This window comes from Papaver somniferum, chromosome 9 (genome assembly GCF_003573695.1).
Source record: "Papaver somniferum cultivar HN1 chromosome 9, ASM357369v1, whole genome shotgun sequence".
Taxonomy (NCBI): domain Eukaryota; kingdom Viridiplantae; phylum Streptophyta; class Magnoliopsida; order Ranunculales; family Papaveraceae; genus Papaver; species Papaver somniferum.
Genome location: NC_039366.1, coordinates 159,134,931 through 159,141,729, shown reverse-complemented (window position 1 = coordinate 159,141,729; position 6,799 = coordinate 159,134,931).

Genomic DNA, 6,799 nt, shown 5'->3' with positions numbered 1-6,799 from the left:
AAAAAAAAAATGAAAAAAAAAAGAAGTTTTAGACCAGACCATTTGACCAAACGGAATAAAATTCAATAAAGTCGACCACTGGTACCCTTGTATATGCCAGTTGTGTTGACCTAGAGTTAGGATTATTGACCACTGGTTCCCTTGTATATGCCAGTGTGTTAATATTAGTCAGACCGGTATCTCAGTCATTTAGGTTAGGTTCACCTTGGCAGAGGCCTTCAGACAGATATGGGAAACACCGTTCGCTTTTCAACCATCTACATTTTTCTTTTTCCATCTTCTTAATCTTTTCATGTGATTAGTCTGACTCCGACTATGATGTCCATCGTGAAACTATCTTAGTAGAGCTCTGTCACTTATATGAATTTTAGTATGCTTGAGTGCAAACTCGTATACAGCAATTGGAATTTCGCGTCAGGGTACTTCCTCCTGTAATTAATAAGTATGCCAACCAAGGAGGTTCTTTAGTGCTTTCCAAGATTTTTCGTAGATAGCTAGGGTCTGAAGTATTGGTTTTTGTGGGTACACCTCTGATAAACCCACCCGAGATTAACTCGGTCACTTTTCAAGAATAAAATTTGCTCGAGGACTAGCAAATAATAAGTTTGGGGGTATTTGATAGACGCATTTATGTGTCTAATATAGCCCAATCGTATACATTGTTAGTACCCATTTTTGTACTTATTATGTTGTTTTATTTATCTGTAGGAGTTTTTGGAAAAATAAAGTTTTGTGGCGAAATTGGCTAAAGATGCGGCGTCCGGAGCTCCGTTGAGGTGTACCGGAAGTACCCTGGAAATGTCCCGGAGGAACCCCGAAAAAGTGCGGAAAATATCCCGGAAGAATTGCTAAAGGCACCCCTTTGGTTGGATAAGGGCACCCCATGGCTATTTACACCCCAAAAATGATATTTCCACCCAAATTGCTAAGGGGACACCACTGTTTTCTAAGGGGACACCATATTCACGATTCAAAAAAAATGAATTTGGCGGGAAGAAAACATGCAGACGCTGTTGAAGTTTGGTCGGATTGTTGGAGGAATTCTAGCGAGATTCAATCGCTGGAAATTATTGGGTTAAGCCTGTTAAGGCTAAACAGGCCGAATGCAAATGATTTTAGCGATCAATTTGGGCTGAAATGACCGGGAGAGAAGATCAAAGTCCAAACAGGGGATAGCAATATTTTTGGAAACAGAGAGAGAATATCGAATTCTCTGTTGGGTTTGTGGAAGATACTCGAGTAAAGAGGGAATATATGGTACCTATATCGAATCCTAGAAGATTGAAAAAACGAAATATCTGCCATTAATGCGTGAACAGAGTCCACAGGGAAAGAAACATCGAATATGGCTGTGAAGAATATTGGAAGATATTCGGGATTAAATCAAGGATATTTTGAAGGTTGTTGGGTATAAATAGGCTCTATGGGTCGACTAGAAGGGGTGTCGAGAGTTGGGAGGAGAGGAGAGAAGGCTGCAGAGGGAGAATCACCATTTTTCTCTGCTGTTGCTGCTGCCATTGATGAAGAGGAAGAACACGAAGAACGGACCCGCAGCAGCAGTCGTTTACCAACAGTGAAAGAGACTCACAGACGTGGGTTGTAGGTGTGGGTTTTAGAGATTCAGTAACAATAGCACATGTTCTGTGTCGTTTATTTTGGACGCCTTCTGTGGGTCGCAGATTACAGTTTTACACCATTTTCTCCTTTTCTCTTCATTGTAAACACCATTTGAGCAATAAATAAATATTTTGAGCGTGTTTTTATCATGATGAGCTAAACCCAACATTGGGACAACGGAGGAGGCGATTTTCGTCATTCTGGTAAATTTAATTTATTCTTTTTATGACTTTTGCATTGATTTAAAATTGAAAAAATGATTTTGATTGATTAGTTATCATTTTATTTGATGTGGCATGCTTGCTTAAATGTTTGATGTCACGTGCTTACGATTTATAACTAATATTCTGAGAATCTATATTGGAAAAATAAGAGTCCGTACATTTTATGTTTTGAGCGATAATTGTTAAGAATAAATAAAATGTACCATATGCATGAGAATTGGCCAAGTCCTTAGTCCCAATAACTCTCTACCAATTTTTCAATATTTTTGTATATATTTATCTTCTAAAAAAATTATCCTTCAACAGTCCGAGAGTTTGAACCTCATTACTACAACCCACATTAAATCATTAAACAGCTGACATCTATGAGCCGAATCAACCAAATGATGAACGGTTCGGCTCACTGAATCTGTTTACAACATGCGCCGAACCTATAATTTTCAATTCTCACCCTTTTGTTACACACTAGTTCGGCTTATATGAAAGTTTCATAGTAAGCCGAACAACATCCTGCATAGCCCGGAATAAGAAAATTAATGGTTCGACTTATATTGATAATAGCGTATAAGCCGAAACCTCTAAATGTTTAAGGTTCAGCATATAATTTCATTATCGTATGAGCCGAACATAAATTTGTTAATTTTTGGGTTAAAATATTGAGTGTGGTTCGGCACATATTTAGAATATCGTATAAGCCGAAACCTGTAAATGTTCATGATTCGGCACATAATATGATTGTCGAATGAGACGAACCTTGCTATTATAATTCTTTTCTAGTATTTAACCTTGTGATATTCTTTGTAGATCGTGGTTGGACCCATGGAAAATCAACCTGATCCAGTAGACATGATTCACGAGGATACCAAGGATCACTTCCAAAATGATTTGGTATGTAAGAACTTTTTGAGCACCTTAATGTTGTCGGAATATTCCAAAGTTTTTCTTACAAATTATTTGTTTTGGAATGAACGTAGACATGGAAAACTAAACCCGAAATTCTTGATTGGCTTGAGGAACATGCGATGAAGGTAAATTGTGTACTAGTTAAAGGACAACAAAGTCGATGGGATCGGTTTGAAATGATTTGTGAGCGTAGTGGAACCGGCGCTAGCAAGGTTAAAAAGGGTATCGTATATGTTGGGAAGACCGGTAGAAAGAATAGGACGAAGACGAAGAAAAGAAATTGCCCTTTCAAGATCGTTTTCAACCTCAAGAATAAGACCATGAAGAAAGAAGATCAATATTGGATAATGAATAAAGATATGGATTGTCGTCATAACCACCCACGTCCCAAAGACCTTCATGGACATGCAAAAGTAGCGCGACTCAAACCCGACGAGATGCTAGAAGTGGATAAAATGACACGAGCACGTTTGCCACCTTTTAGGATTCTTAGCAAATTGAAGGAGGACAACAAGAATAACAAGTCGACTATGCAAACTATCTACAATGCAAGACAAAAGATTAGAAGACTCAATTTGCAAGGTAGGATGGTGATGCAAGAAGTAATGTGGTTAGGGGTGAAGAATAACTATGCTTGCCAAAAGAAGTTGGATAACTTCGGTCAAGTCACACACCTTTTCCTTGCCCACCTGGAATGCGCCCAATTGGCTCTATGCTTCCCACAAGTTATTATATTGGATTGCACATACTAGACTAATAAATATGAGATGCCGTTGATGAAAATTATGGGGCATACTTCAACAAAGGCACCGTTCACCGTGGCTTTTTGTTTCATGAAAAACGAGAAGAAAGAGAGTTATGTTTGGGGGTTAGAACAATTGAAGTTAATCTTACGGGAGGGTGCTCTTCCTAAAGTGTTCGTTTCCGATCAAGATTCATCGTTGATGTATGCTATTAAGAAGGTATTTCCGGATGCATTCAATTTTCTTTGTACGTTTCACATATGGTGCAATGTGAGAAAAAATGTCAACCGATAATTCAACCACTTAAGTTGAAAGAATTAGAGAATATTGCTAAGCTACCGTTGGAGACACGAGTAAAGAAAAAGAAGGAATTCTTGAAAGCATATGAACATAATGAGATGTTGTGGGCTTCTTTCCAAGGCGAATGGGAAGCTTTGATATGGTCAATCACCGAGGATGTCTATGAAGAAAATTTTAAAATGCTTATTAAGCATTGGAAGACCGCCTACCCCGATGTCATTACTTACTTGGTCAAAGATGTGTTGGAACCTAATAAAAAAAGGTTCGTGAGTTGTTTCACAAATCTGCACAAACACTTCGGCAACCAAGCCACAAGTATGGCAGAGTCGGCTCATTATCGGTTAAAGAAGAACCTTTTTGGTTGTGTTGACACTTTTGTCACGGTTTTTGATGCAATTGATGAATATTTCAAAAGTGATGTTGTGAGAATTAAATCCGAGTTCGAGCATGACCTTATGTTTATACACAAGAATTATGGTACTAATTGGCTACGGGAATTAACTTATAGAGTCTCTCATTTATGCATCGACTTGTTGATGAAAGAAGTGTATTTGATTAAGACATTAGGCGCCACCTTGGAGGAAGAATGTGTTTGTACAATGAAGAAATCTATGGGACTTCCATGCCGCCACGACCTACTTCGGTACAAGGATGGTATCATACCATTTGAGGATATTGATCATTTTTGGAAACAATTAAGCTTCGATCCTCTTCCAGCCGAAGACGACGAGGATGATCTAGAGATATGTGACATGACAAATGGGAAAAAATTGGCGGAGATGTATAGGAATATGTCCCGACCTCAAAAGAAATTCCTATGGGACAACATGATGCCGGTCATGTATCCTTTCACCTAAGAAAATATTTTGGAACCGGAGAAGAGTGACCCGAAAAGTAAGAAGAGTAAGAAAATGAACAATTTTCAAACTAGACAAGCCAACAAGGAACTATTGGCTAATAAAAGGAATCCATCCGGCGTTGACTACCATGATGCAAGGTTTGAAAAGGCAAAGAAATAAATTGAGAAGTTGATGAAGGAGGAAGAAGTCAAAGTTCCAAAAAAATGAGGTCGTCCGAGTATTCAAAAATCGGAAACAAGTAACAAAGAGGTGAATGATAATGATTGTCCATCACAAGCTAAGGATAGTAAAGAGGATGTCAAGGGGGAGGCTAATATGTATCCTTCACAAACTAAGATAAAGGAAAAAAAAGGACCGTACATGAAATTGGTAGGATGAGAGGACCCAAAAGTGATAAGTCCGGTAAGTATACGAGGCCTATCATTTTTACATACGATAACTACTTGGAAGATCTATCGCCAATAACATATTATAGCAATGGACGACGTGCAAGGTGATGGAAATTGTGGTTATTACGTCACGGCGGAACAACTTGGTCCTTTTATGGAAGGGAATAATCCGGTGCCCCCTGAAAATGAAGTGAGCTATATTCGGCAACGATTGTTACAAACCCTACGTAAAAACAAAGAATTCTATAATACAATGATGAGAACAGGTCCAAGAAAAGATGCATGGGTGGCAGCGGAGTACGTTGCATTTGAACGTCGTTTGCATGGGGATTTTATCATTACCGAAGAACATTGGATGGAAATGCCCATTTGTGGGTTTTTAATAGCGGAGACATTCAATTGCGTCGTACATTGTTTCGCATGGACGGGTAGTAGATTTACTTACGCGCCTCCAACAAAACCTTGCAATGATGGTGTAAAGGATAGAAGACTTGTTCTTGGATTTGTTCAAAATTGTCATTTTATCGGCCTCAAACTTAGACCCGGTTGCCCATTACCACCCTTGATGAGTGCTACCTTTTGGCCTAGATTTGAAAATAATTTTGCGATGGATTGGTGTGCAAATTATGCGACGGAAATGGATCTTTGGAAATCTTTGCATGTGCAGCCTCTAAGTGGACAAGTAATTACGTTTTCAACTGATGAGGATGAAGATGATAAGTAAGAGGTCGGTGAAGATGATGAGAAAGAGGTCAGTGAAGAGGATGAGATTCGTTTAGGATCTCCATAAAAATGTTTCATGGATTTATCCGTTTATTTTGTGTCTTTTGATTTTCGTATAAGATGAGGATGATATTTTGACTAGAATTGCAGTTACATGTACCCATCAAAACGAAATACTTGAATGATTTACTTTTTAGTTATGGAACGTGTCGTTTTCTGCAAACTGGAACCATGAACACAGGAGAAGGTTCGGCTTATAATAACAATTCACTGCAAGCCGAACCTGACAACAAAAAAATACCAAAGTTTTTTTGTCAGGTTCGGCTTATAGTATTATTTCACTGCAAGCCGAACCTAAAAACTTTAAAAAAACTGAATTACTTTGCTAGGTTCGGCTTGTAGTATATTTTTAAAGAAAGCCGAACCTTTCATGATTCATGAACACAAGAATTATTATATCATTCCAAATAGACTTTTCAAATTCATAGAAATTGTGGATTACATCCCTGCTACATAGTAGGCTTGAAATTAATTTCTAATATCCTAAACAGGTAATGAGAAACCTTCTAAGAATGTGGTAGTGATCTTTGTATTTGAAATTCTTTCCCTTCCATCGTCGCCATTCCTTTAGAGCTCGAACTTCAATCTCAGAGTTTATTTCACCTTTGAGTCGATATCGACTCACAATCCGAACTAAAGCTATGAAGTCTGTGACTTTTTTCTTAATACTTTTAATTCGGCAAAACAAGGACGCACTATCCCGGTTGTGGGGATTACTTGTTTCCGTGCTGAAGGCTTCATGAATTCTAAGCTATGAAGGCTGCAACACCATAAAAGTGTACTTAAAACTTAAGAAAAACATTAAAAGGAACTTGGAAACATAAAAGGGCATTTAACCACGACTACTCTTCTTAGTTGCACGACCACCTCTTCTTCCACCTTGGTCTTCATCTTCCGACACATCATTACCGGGTTGGCCGGTAGCACCACCTTGGATTGTACCTTCACCAACTTGTCGAGACCTCTTAGTGGTAGGCCTT